The 12,382-nt window shown below is 63.3% G+C and overlaps 3 non-coding genes across 3 annotated transcripts; all 3 read right to left on the reverse strand.

The window, feature by feature from the left end:
• Positions 1–3,613: 3,613 nt before the first annotated feature.
• LOC142864376 (5S ribosomal RNA) lies at positions 3,614–3,732 on the reverse strand. Its single transcript, XR_012914934.1, has one exon. It is a non-coding gene; the product is annotated as a 5S ribosomal RNA (ribosomal RNA).
• A 3,820-nt stretch (positions 3,733–7,552) lies between these two features.
• Positions 7,553–7,671, reverse strand: LOC142864378 (5S ribosomal RNA). The gene has a single exon (XR_012914936.1). It is a non-coding gene; the product is annotated as a 5S ribosomal RNA (ribosomal RNA).
• A 3,820-nt stretch (positions 7,672–11,491) lies between these two features.
• Positions 11,492–11,610, reverse strand: LOC142864406 (5S ribosomal RNA). The gene has a single exon (XR_012914964.1). It is a non-coding gene; the product is annotated as a 5S ribosomal RNA (ribosomal RNA).
• Positions 11,611–12,382: the final 772 nt, after the last annotated feature.

Raw genomic sequence — 12,382 nt, forward strand, 5'->3', positions numbered from 1 at the left:
CACACACACACACACACACACTCACACTCACTCACACTCACACAAGATGCGCCTCCACGGCTGGACTCGCCAAGGTGGAACCCTCCCAGCCCCCCTCGTCTCCTCGCCCGGCCTCCTTCACCTACCCGCTGCCCACCCCCAGCGCGTCGCTGCCGCTGACTGCGCACGCGCGGGACGCTCGCCCTTTGACCCCAGCCAGGGGCCGCCCTCCCCCACAACCCCTTTCAGCTGCGCCCCCCCCTCGCCCTGTGGGTGGGCTGCCGCCTATTCCCCCGGGCCAGGGCTGGGGCACAGCCAGTGTACGGGGCGTCTCTCTCTGGGGATGTGTCCCATGGGTGGGGTGGGGTGGCGTGGTTTGGGGGGCGCTGAAGAAATCAGTCCCCTCCATCTCCTACCTCTGGAAAACGCCCAAGCCCGTGGAGAACTGCCGGCACCGCTTCGTGGGGGCCGGGACCCTCCTCCGTGTCCTCCTGTGGCCCAGTCCAAGGGGCCTGGGCCTGGCCGGGGCTGCATTGGACCCCGACCACCCTGGCGTGTGGACTCGCTAAAAATCGGCCATTAGATATTGGATTCCAGCTTCCTGGAGGTCATTTCACTAATGAGTGCACCGGAAAGAGTTTCCTAATCCATCTGTGAGGGTGGCAACTGAAAGAGAATTTTAAAGCTGACAGAATAGGCTTGGGAAGGCATAGGAGATTTCCACACCCAGCAAGGAAGACTTTCCCGAAATGGAAGAAAGAAACGAGCAAACAGAGACACCGGTAGCCCGCCCGGAAAAGAGTCTGCCCCTGAGAGAAAGCACCCTGACCAGGTTCACCCGTGGGTGGGTGGGTGGCGAGCTAGCGGCATTCAGAAGAGCGAGGCCCGCAGTCTGTGCGGAAGACACCTGCGCTCGGGTGTGTGTGGCGGCGCGATTCACAAGCAGCTCTAGACGTTAAACCAAGGAGAAGCCAGGGAGTTCCCAACGCCCCAGGTGTCCTCAGCCCACGACTGGCTGCTGTGGGAATGCGAAGCCCGGCTCCTTGTCTCAGAGCGGGGTTCCCAGGAGGATCAGGCTGAAGCTGGGACTTGGCCTCAAAGTGTCCCCTCGCATGGCCACCCCCTTCCCCTTCCTGCTCCTCTACTCCTGGTGCCCCTCCATCCAGGGGCCAGACCTTAAAGAGTCACCGCAAGAGAATCCTGGTCCCAAAGGAGCCTTCTGGGGGACCGGTGCTGACAGAGGTTGTGGGCATGGCCCGCTGGGGCTCTGCCCGACCCAGGGCTGAGAGATGCCACCTCCCAGCTCTGGGTCCCTGCAGGAAGTGTTGGCAAGCACAGGGCCGGTCCTCCAAAGGCCCAGGTGCAGGGAGCCCAGGCCAAGCAGCCTGTGGAAGAAGCCACTTGCCGTGCCACCCCGGGAACAGGACTGCAGGCCCCGGCCCTTCCCACCTCCTCCTCCTCCTCCTCCTCCTCCTCCCCCCCGCCTCCCCCCTCACAGGGCACAGGGCTCAGAGACACCTCAGACTCTTGCTACCCAAAGTGCAAAGGGCATCAGTTGCTCCTCCAACCCCCCCGCCCAGCAGACCACGTTGTCCAGCCAGCCCCCGGGCCTCCCTGGGGTGCCCAGCACAAAAGTGCAGACACCCACCGGACCCTCAATCTCAGTTTTCGGATGTTTTTGCCACTCTAAGGACCCGCAGGCCAGCTGGGCCTTCGGGCAGGACAGAGAGCCCCGGAATCCGACGTGGAGAGCTGCGTGTACGTCCCCATCAGGAGGCGGTCCCCACCTCCGCGGCTCTCCCCTTGCGGGGAGCGGCAGCCCAGCCGGCAGCCGCAGGGCCTCAGGGAAGACACCAGGCTGGGCCCCCGCGGCACAGCGGGGGCACGTCCCCCGCACTCACGCGACTTAGGGACGGCTGCTGGAGACTGCTGCGGCCACCCTGCTGCCGGGTTTCTGGAGGGCTTCCTGGAAGCAGCGTCCACACCAAGCCCTTGGAAGGCCCGGGCGACGGAGGAGCCGGTCAGGCAGGGGCCGAGGACGGTGAGAGGCCGGGCGGGAAGGAGCGTGTCAGGCAGGGGCAGAGGACGGTGACCGGCCGGGCGGGGAGGAGCCGGTCAGGCGGGGGCCCAGGACAGTGACGGGCCTGGCCGGGGAGGAGTGCGTCAGGCAGGGGCAGAGGAGACGGGCTGGGTAAGGGTTAGGGTGACAGTTAGGGCACAATTCACAATCGCAAAGACGTGGAAGCGACCCGAGTGCCCCTCCATCCAGGAGTGCATCAATAAAATGTGGCGCGTGGACACCACGGAGTGCCATTCGGCTGTGAGGAGCAGCGGTGAGAGGGCGCCTCTCGTGTTCTCCTGGCCAGAGCTGGAACCCGTTCCAGTAAGCCAAGTATCCCAAGAATGGACACACGAGCACCACGTGAGCGCGCTCACCAGCAAATTGGTACGAACGGATGGACACCTAAGTGGACAGAGAGGAATCACCTTCATCGGGTGGGTGTCGGGCGGGTGGGGGGAGGGGAGGGGCATACACATCCATTAGGCATGGGGTGGGTGCGCACCGACTGGGGGATGGGCGCGCACCGACTGGGGGATGGGCGCACTTGAAGCTCTGACCCGAGGGGGGAGGCTTGGAGAGGGCAAGGCACCCGACCTTAACATTGGTACCCCCACAATACGCTGGAACAACATGAGAGGTATATGAATAAGAACACAGGGGGGGCCGGGCGCGGTGGCTCACGCCTGTAATCCTAGCTCTCTGGGAGGCCGAGGCGGGCGGATTGCTCCAGGTCAGGAGTTCGAAACCAGCCTGAGCAAGAGCGAGACCCCGTCTCTACTAAAAATAGAAAGAAATTAATTGGCCAACTAATATATATAGAAAAACACAGCCGGGCGTGGTGGTGCATGCCTGTAGTCCCAACTACTCGGGAGGCTGAGGCAGCAGGATTGCTTGAGCCCGGAGATTGAGGTTGCTGTGAGCTAGGCTGACGCCATGGCACTCACTCTAGCCTGGGCAGCAAAACGAGACTCTGTCTCAAAAAAAAAAAAAAAAAAAAGAACACAGGGGGGAGGGGGGCACGGGCAACACATGTCACCTGCATACTTGTACTCCCATCATCTGCTTGAAAAGAGAGAGAAAAGAAAATGCAATCCTAGAGGTAAGAGACACTTTTTAAAAATAATGAATCCGAAGAGAAAAGTAAAAGGAGGCCTGTGGAGCAGGTCTGGGTGTGACTCCGGATCCCCCAACATCAGGTGCCACCACCAAAGATTCCTGCGTGTAGCCCATAGAACCCCAAAAGCAACGGGACGAGTTCTGGTCACATACTCCCTCAAAATGACATCCTGGCCTTCTTCTGGAACTCCCTCCCCTCTCAGACTCTCAAGGTTTCCTCCAGCGTGTCGGTTCCCACAGAGCAGACCTTTGGTCTGAGACCTGACAGTCCAGATGCCACGCATGCTGCCGCGTGGCGGCGGTGTCGCGGCTTGGGACAAGAGGAGGCCCCACGGTGCGGGCTGGGGCGCCAGGCACCGCGCGGGCGCTGAGGGTGGGGGTGACCCCCACCCCGGGCCGCCGCCGCGCTCCCAGAAAGGGGACAGAACAAGAGGCAAAAAAAAAAAAAAAAGCGGCAGCCTGTGGCACCCGGTATTCCCAGGCGGTCTCCCATCCAAGTACTAACCAGGCCCGACCCTGCTTAGCTTCCGAGACCAGACGAGATCGGGGGCGTTCAGGGTGGTGTGGCCCTAGACGGCGGCGGAGGACGCCCCTGCCCCGCTCGAGAAGCCGAGCCTCTCTGGGCTTCCCCGCCGCCGCCTCCTCCCGCCCCAGGCCCCGCCTCCCGCCCCAGGCCCCGCGCCGGGCCGGGCCGGTTGAGTTCGCCGGCCGGGTCCCGCGGGCTCCCAGGGACGGGGGTGATGGGCGGGGCGGGGCGGGGTGGGGGGCTGTCTCTCTCTACACACACACACACACACACACACTCACACTCACTCACACTCACACAAGATGCGCCTCCACGGCTGGACTCGCCAAGGTGGAACCCTCCCAGCCCCCCTCGTCTCCTCGCCCGGCCTCCTTCACCTACCCGCTGCCCACCCCCAGCGCGTCGCTGCCGCTGACTGCGCACGCGCGGGACGCTCGCCCTTTGACCCCAGCCAGGGGCCGCCCTCCCCCACAACCCCTTTCAGCTGCGCCCCCCCCTCGCCCTGTGGGTGGGCTGCCGCCTATTCCCCCGGGCCAGGGCTGGGGCACAGCCAGTGTACGGGGCGTCTCTCTCTGGGGATGTGTCCCATGGGTGGGGTGGGGTGGCGTGGTTTGGGGGGCGCTGAAGAAATCAGTCCCCTCCATCTCCTACCTCTGGAAAACGCCCAAGCCCGTGGAGAACTGCCGGCACCGCTTCGTGGGGGCCGGGACCCTCCTCCGTGTCCTCCTGTGGCCCAGTCCAAGGGGCCTGGGCCTGGCCGGGGCTGCATTGGACCCCGACCACCCTGGCGTGTGGACTCGCTAAAAATCGGCCATTAGATATTGGATTCCAGCTTCCTGGAGGTCATTTCACTAATGAGTGCACCGGAAAGAGTTTCCTAATCCATCTGTGAGGGTGGCAACTGAAAGAGAATTTTAAAGCTGACAGAATAGGCTTGGGAAGGCATAGGAGATTTCCACACCCAGCAAGGAAGACTTTCCCGAAATGGAAGAAAGAAACGAGCAAACAGAGACACCGGTAGCCCGCCCGGAAAAGAGTCTGCCCCTGAGAGAAAGCACCCTGACCAGGTTCACCCGTGGGTGGGTGGGTGGCGAGCTAGCGGCATTCAGAAGAGCGAGGCCCGCAGTCTGTGCGGAAGACACCTGCGCTCGGGTGTGTGTGGCGGCGCGATTCACAAGCAGCTCTAGACGTTAAACCAAGGAGAAGCCAGGGAGTTCCCAACGCCCCAGGTGTCCTCAGCCCACGACTGGCTGCTGTGGGAATGCGAAGCCCGGCTCCTTGTCTCAGAGCGGGGTTCCCAGGAGGATCAGGCTGAAGCTGGGACTTGGCCTCAAAGTGTCCCCTCGCATGGCCACCCCCTTCCCCTTCCTGCTCCTCTACTCCTGGTGCCCCTCCATCCAGGGGCCAGACCTTAAAGAGTCACCGCAAGAGAATCCTGGTCCCAAAGGAGCCTTCTGGGGGACCGGTGCTGACAGAGGTTGTGGGCATGGCCCGCTGGGGCTCTGCCCGACCCAGGGCTGAGAGATGCCACCTCCCAGCTCTGGGTCCCTGCAGGAAGTGTTGGCAAGCACAGGGCCGGTCCTCCAAAGGCCCAGGTGCAGGGAGCCCAGGCCAAGCAGCCTGTGGAAGAAGCCACTTGCCGTGCCACCCCGGGAACAGGACTGCAGGCCCCGGCCCTTCCCACCTCCTCCTCCTCCTCCTCCTCCTCCTCCCCCCCGCCTCCCCCCTCACAGGGCACAGGGCTCAGAGACACCTCAGACTCTTGCTACCCAAAGTGCAAAGGGCATCAGTTGCTCCTCCAACCCCCCCGCCCAGCAGACCACGTTGTCCAGCCAGCCCCCGGGCCTCCCTGGGGTGCCCAGCACAAAAGTGCAGACACCCACCGGACCCTCAATCTCAGTTTTCGGATGTTTTTGCCACTCTAAGGACCCGCAGGCCAGCTGGGCCTTCGGGCAGGACAGAGAGCCCCGGAATCCGACGTGGAGAGCTGCGTGTACGTCCCCATCAGGAGGCGGTCCCCACCTCCGCGGCTCTCCCCTTGCGGGGAGCGGCAGCCCAGCCGGCAGCCGCAGGGCCTCAGGGAAGACACCAGGCTGGGCCCCCGCGGCACAGCGGGGGCACGTCCCCCGCACTCACGCGACTTAGGGACGGCTGCTGGAGACTGCTGCGGCCACCCTGCTGCCGGGTTTCTGGAGGGCTTCCTGGAAGCAGCGTCCACACCAAGCCCTTGGAAGGCCCGGGCGACGGAGGAGCCGGTCAGGCAGGGGCCGAGGACGGTGAGAGGCCGGGCGGGAAGGAGCGTGTCAGGCAGGGGCAGAGGACGGTGACCGGCCGGGCGGGGAGGAGCCGGTCAGGCGGGGGCCCAGGACAGTGACGGGCCTGGCCGGGGAGGAGTGCGTCAGGCAGGGGCAGAGGAGACGGGCTGGGTAAGGGTTAGGGTGACAGTTAGGGCACAATTCACAATCGCAAAGACGTGGAAGCGACCCGAGTGCCCCTCCATCCAGGAGTGCATCAATAAAATGTGGCGCGTGGACACCACGGAGTGCCATTCGGCTGTGAGGAGCAGCGGTGAGAGGGCGCCTCTCGTGTTCTCCTGGCCAGAGCTGGAACCCGTTCCAGTAAGCCAAGTATCCCAAGAATGGACACACGAGCACCACGTGAGCGCGCTCACCAGCAAATTGGTACGAACGGATGGACACCTAAGTGGACAGAGAGGAATCACCTTCATCGGGTGGGTGTCGGGCGGGTGGGGGGAGGGGAGGGGCATACACATCCATTAGGCATGGGGTGGGTGCGCACCGACTGGGGGATGGGCGCGCACCGACTGGGGGATGGGCGCACTTGAAGCTCTGACCCGAGGGGGGAGGCTTGGAGAGGGCAAGGCACCCGACCTTAACATTGGTACCCCCACAATACGCTGGAACAACATGAGAGGTATATGAATAAGAACACAGGGGGGGCCGGGCGCGGTGGCTCACGCCTGTAATCCTAGCTCTCTGGGAGGCCGAGGCGGGCGGATTGCTCCAGGTCAGGAGTTCGAAACCAGCCTGAGCAAGAGCGAGACCCCGTCTCTACTAAAAATAGAAAGAAATTAATTGGCCAACTAATATATATAGAAAAACACAGCCGGGCGTGGTGGTGCATGCCTGTAGTCCCAACTACTCGGGAGGCTGAGGCAGCAGGATTGCTTGAGCCCGGAGATTGAGGTTGCTGTGAGCTAGGCTGACGCCATGGCACTCACTCTAGCCTGGGCAGCAAAACGAGACTCTGTCTCAAAAAAAAAAAAAAAAAAAAGAACACAGGGGGGAGGGGGGCACGGGCAACACATGTCACCTGCATACTTGTACTCCCATCATCTGCTTGAAAAGAGAGAGAAAAGAAAATGCAATCCTAGAGGTAAGAGACACTTTTTAAAAATAATGAATCCGAAGAGAAAAGTAAAAGGAGGCCTGTGGAGCAGGTCTGGGTGTGACTCCGGATCCCCCAACATCAGGTGCCACCACCAAAGATTCCTGCGTGTAGCCCATAGAACCCCAAAAGCAACGGGACGAGTTCTGGTCACATACTCCCTCAAAATGACATCCTGGCCTTCTTCTGGAACTCCCTCCCCTCTCAGACTCTCAAGGTTTCCTCCAGCGTGTCGGTTCCCACAGAGCAGACCTTTGGTCTGAGACCTGACAGTCCAGATGCCACGCATGCTGCCGCGTGGCGGCGGTGTCGCGGCTTGGGACAAGAGGAGGCCCCACGGTGCGGGCTGGGGCGCCAGGCACCGCGCGGGCGCTGAGGGTGGGGGTGACCCCCACCCCGGGCCGCCGCCGCGCTCCCAGAAAGGGGACAGAACAAGAGGCAAAAAAAAAAAAAAAAGCGGCAGCCTGTGGCACCCGGTATTCCCAGGCGGTCTCCCATCCAAGTACTAACCAGGCCCGACCCTGCTTAGCTTCCGAGACCAGACGAGATCGGGGGCGTTCAGGGTGGTGTGGCCCTAGACGGCGGCGGAGGACGCCCCTGCCCCGCTCGAGAAGCCGAGCCTCTCTGGGCTTCCCCGCCGCCGCCTCCTCCCGCCCCAGGCCCCGCCTCCCGCCCCAGGCCCCGCGCCGGGCCGGGCCGGTTGAGTTCGCCGGCCGGGTCCCGCGGGCTCCCAGGGACGGGGGTGATGGGCGGGGCGGGGCGGGGTGGGGGGCTGTCTCTCTCTACACACACACACACACACACACACTCACACTCACTCACACTCACACAAGATGCGCCTCCACGGCTGGACTCGCCAAGGTGGAACCCTCCCAGCCCCCCTCGTCTCCTCGCCCGGCCTCCTTCACCTACCCGCTGCCCACCCCCAGCGCGTCGCTGCCGCTGACTGCGCACGCGCGGGACGCTCGCCCTTTGACCCCAGCCAGGGGCCGCCCTCCCCCACAACCCCTTTCAGCTGCGCCCCCCCCTCGCCCTGTGGGTGGGCTGCCGCCTATTCCCCCGGGCCAGGGCTGGGGCACAGCCAGTGTACGGGGCGTCTCTCTCTGGGGATGTGTCCCATGGGTGGGGTGGGGTGGCGTGGTTTGGGGGGCGCTGAAGAAATCAGTCCCCTCCATCTCCTACCTCTGGAAAACGCCCAAGCCCGTGGAGAACTGCCGGCACCGCTTCGTGGGGGCCGGGACCCTCCTCCGTGTCCTCCTGTGGCCCAGTCCAAGGGGCCTGGGCCTGGCCGGGGCTGCATTGGACCCCGACCACCCTGGCGTGTGGACTCGCTAAAAATCGGCCATTAGATATTGGATTCCAGCTTCCTGGAGGTCATTTCACTAATGAGTGCACCGGAAAGAGTTTCCTAATCCATCTGTGAGGGTGGCAACTGAAAGAGAATTTTAAAGCTGACAGAATAGGCTTGGGAAGGCATAGGAGATTTCCACACCCAGCAAGGAAGACTTTCCCGAAATGGAAGAAAGAAACGAGCAAACAGAGACACCGGTAGCCCGCCCGGAAAAGAGTCTGCCCCTGAGAGAAAGCACCCTGACCAGGTTCACCCGTGGGTGGGTGGGTGGCGAGCTAGCGGCATTCAGAAGAGCGAGGCCCGCAGTCTGTGCGGAAGACACCTGCGCTCGGGTGTGTGTGGCGGCGCGATTCACAAGCAGCTCTAGACGTTAAACCAAGGAGAAGCCAGGGAGTTCCCAACGCCCCAGGTGTCCTCAGCCCACGACTGGCTGCTGTGGGAATGCGAAGCCCGGCTCCTTGTCTCAGAGCGGGGTTCCCAGGAGGATCAGGCTGAAGCTGGGACTTGGCCTCAAAGTGTCCCCTCGCATGGCCACCCCCTTCCCCTTCCTGCTCCTCTACTCCTGGTGCCCCTCCATCCAGGGGCCAGACCTTAAAGAGTCACCGCAAGAGAATCCTGGTCCCAAAGGAGCCTTCTGGGGGACCGGTGCTGACAGAGGTTGTGGGCATGGCCCGCTGGGGCTCTGCCCGACCCAGGGCTGAGAGATGCCACCTCCCAGCTCTGGGTCCCTGCAGGAAGTGTTGGCAAGCACAGGGCCGGTCCTCCAAAGGCCCAGGTGCAGGGAGCCCAGGCCAAGCAGCCTGTGGAAGAAGCCACTTGCCGTGCCACCCCGGGAACAGGACTGCAGGCCCCGGCCCTTCCCACCTCCTCCTCCTCCTCCTCCTCCTCCTCCCCCCCGCCTCCCCCCTCACAGGGCACAGGGCTCAGAGACACCTCAGACTCTTGCTACCCAAAGTGCAAAGGGCATCAGTTGCTCCTCCAACCCCCCCGCCCAGCAGACCACGTTGTCCAGCCAGCCCCCGGGCCTCCCTGGGGTGCCCAGCACAAAAGTGCAGACACCCACCGGACCCTCAATCTCAGTTTTCGGATGTTTTTGCCACTCTAAGGACCCGCAGGCCAGCTGGGCCTTCGGGCAGGACAGAGAGCCCCGGAATCCGACGTGGAGAGCTGCGTGTACGTCCCCATCAGGAGGCGGTCCCCACCTCCGCGGCTCTCCCCTTGCGGGGAGCGGCAGCCCAGCCGGCAGCCGCAGGGCCTCAGGGAAGACACCAGGCTGGGCCCCCGCGGCACAGCGGGGGCACGTCCCCCGCACTCACGCGACTTAGGGACGGCTGCTGGAGACTGCTGCGGCCACCCTGCTGCCGGGTTTCTGGAGGGCTTCCTGGAAGCAGCGTCCACACCAAGCCCTTGGAAGGCCCGGGCGACGGAGGAGCCGGTCAGGCAGGGGCCGAGGACGGTGAGAGGCCGGGCGGGAAGGAGCGTGTCAGGCAGGGGCAGAGGACGGTGACCGGCCGGGCGGGGAGGAGCCGGTCAGGCGGGGGCCCAGGACAGTGACGGGCCTGGCCGGGGAGGAGTGCGTCAGGCAGGGGCAGAGGAGACGGGCTGGGTAAGGGTTAGGGTGACAGTTAGGGCACAATTCACAATCGCAAAGACGTGGAAGCGACCCGAGTGCCCCTCCATCCAGGAGTGCATCAATAAAATGTGGCGCGTGGACACCACGGAGTGCCATTCGGCTGTGAGGAGCAGCGGTGAGAGGGCGCCTCTCGTGTTCTCCTGGCCAGAGCTGGAACCCGTTCCAGTAAGCCAAGTATCCCAAGAATGGACACACGAGCACCACGTGAGCGCGCTCACCAGCAAATTGGTACGAACGGATGGACACCTAAGTGGACAGAGAGGAATCACCTTCATCGGGTGGGTGTCGGGCGGGTGGGGGGAGGGGAGGGGCATACACATCCATTAGGCATGGGGTGGGTGCGCACCGACTGGGGGATGGGCGCGCACCGACTGGGGGATGGGCGCACTTGAAGCTCTGACCCGAGGGGGGAGGCTTGGAGAGGGCAAGGCACCCGACCTTAACATTGGTACCCCCACAATACGCTGGAACAACATGAGAGGTATATGAATAAGAACACAGGGGGGGCCGGGCGCGGTGGCTCACGCCTGTAATCCTAGCTCTCTGGGAGGCCGAGGCGGGCGGATTGCTCCAGGTCAGGAGTTCGAAACCAGCCTGAGCAAGAGCGAGACCCCGTCTCTACTAAAAATAGAAAGAAATTAATTGGCCAACTAATATATATAGAAAAACACAGCCGGGCGTGGTGGTGCATGCCTGTAGTCCCAACTACTCGGGAGGCTGAGGCAGCAGGATTGCTTGAGCCCGGAGATTGAGGTTGCTGTGAGCTAGGCTGACGCCATGGCACTCACTCTAGCCTGGGCAGCAAAACGAGACTCTGTCTCAAAAAAAAAAAAAAAAAAAAAAGAACACAGGGGGGAGGGGGGCACGGGCAACACATGTCACCTGCATACTTGTACTCCCATCATCTGCTTGAAAAGAGAGAGAAAAGAAAATGCAATCCTAGAGGTAAGAGACACTTTTTAAAAATAATGAATCCGAAGAGAAAAGTAAAAGGAGGCCTGTGGAGCAGGTCTGGGTGTGACTCCGGATCCCCCAACATCAGGTGCCACCACCAAAGATTCCTGCGTGTAGCCCATAGAACCCCAAAAGCAACGGGACGAGTTCTGGTCACATACTCCCTCAAAATGACATCCTGGCCTTCTTCTGGAACTCCCTCCCCTCTCAGACTCTCAAGGTTTCCTCCAGCGTGTCGGTTCCCACAGAGCAGACCTTTGGTCTGAGACCTGACAGTCCAGATGCCACGCATGCTGCTGCGTGGCAGCGGTGTCGCGGCTTGGGACAAGAGGAGGCCCCACGGTGCGGGCTGGGGCGCCAGGCACCGCGCGGGCGCTGAGGGTGGGGGTGACCCCCACCCCGGGCCGCCGCCGCGCTCCCAGAAAGGGGACAGAACAAGAGGCAAAAAAAAAAAAAAGCAGCAGCCTGTGGCACCCGGTATTCCCAGGCGGTCTCCCATCCAAGTACTAACCAGGCCCGACCCTGCTTAGCTTCCGAGACCAGACGAGATCGGGGGCGTTCAGGGTGGTGTCGCCCTAGACGGCGGCGGAGGGCGCCCCTGCCCCGCTCGAGAAGCCGAGCCTCTCTGGGCTTCCCCGCCGCCGCCTCCCGCCCCAGGCCCCGCGCCGGTTGAGTTCGCCGGCCGGGTCCCGCGGGCTCCCAGGGATGGGGGTGATGGGCGGGGCTGGGCGGGGCGGGGCGGGGCGGGGTGGGGGGCTGTCTCTCTATACACACACACACACACTCACACTCACTCACACTCACACAAGATGCGCCTCCGCGGCTGGACTCGCCAAGGTGGAGCCCTCCCAGCCCCCCTCGTCTCCTCGCCCGGCCTCCTTCACCTACCCGCTGCCCACCCCCAGCGCGTCGCTGCCGCTGACTGCGCACGCGCGGGACGCTCGCCCTTTGACCCCAGCCAGGGGCCGCCCTCCCCCACAACCCCTTTCAGCTGCGCCCCCCCCTCGCCCCGTGGGTGGGCTGCCGCCTATTCCCCCGGGCCAGGGCTGGGGCACAGCCAGTGTACGGGGCGTCTCTCTCTGGGGATGTGTCCCATGGGTGGGGTGGGGTGGCGTGGTTTGGGGGGCGCTGAAGAAATCAGTCCCCTCCATCTCCTACCTCTGGAAAACGCCCAAGCCCGTGGAGAACTGCCGGCACCGCTTCGTGGGGGCCGGGACCCTCCTCCGTGTCCTCCTGTGGCCCAGTCCAAGGGGCCTGGGCCTGGCCGGGGCTGCATTGGACCCCGACCACCCTGGCGTGTGGACTCGCTAAAAATCGGCCATTAGATATTGGATTCCAGCTTCCTGGAGGTCA

This window comes from Microcebus murinus, chromosome 25 (genome assembly GCF_040939455.1).
Source record: "Microcebus murinus isolate Inina chromosome 25, M.murinus_Inina_mat1.0, whole genome shotgun sequence".
Lineage (NCBI taxonomy): Eukaryota > Metazoa > Chordata > Mammalia > Primates > Cheirogaleidae > Microcebus > Microcebus murinus.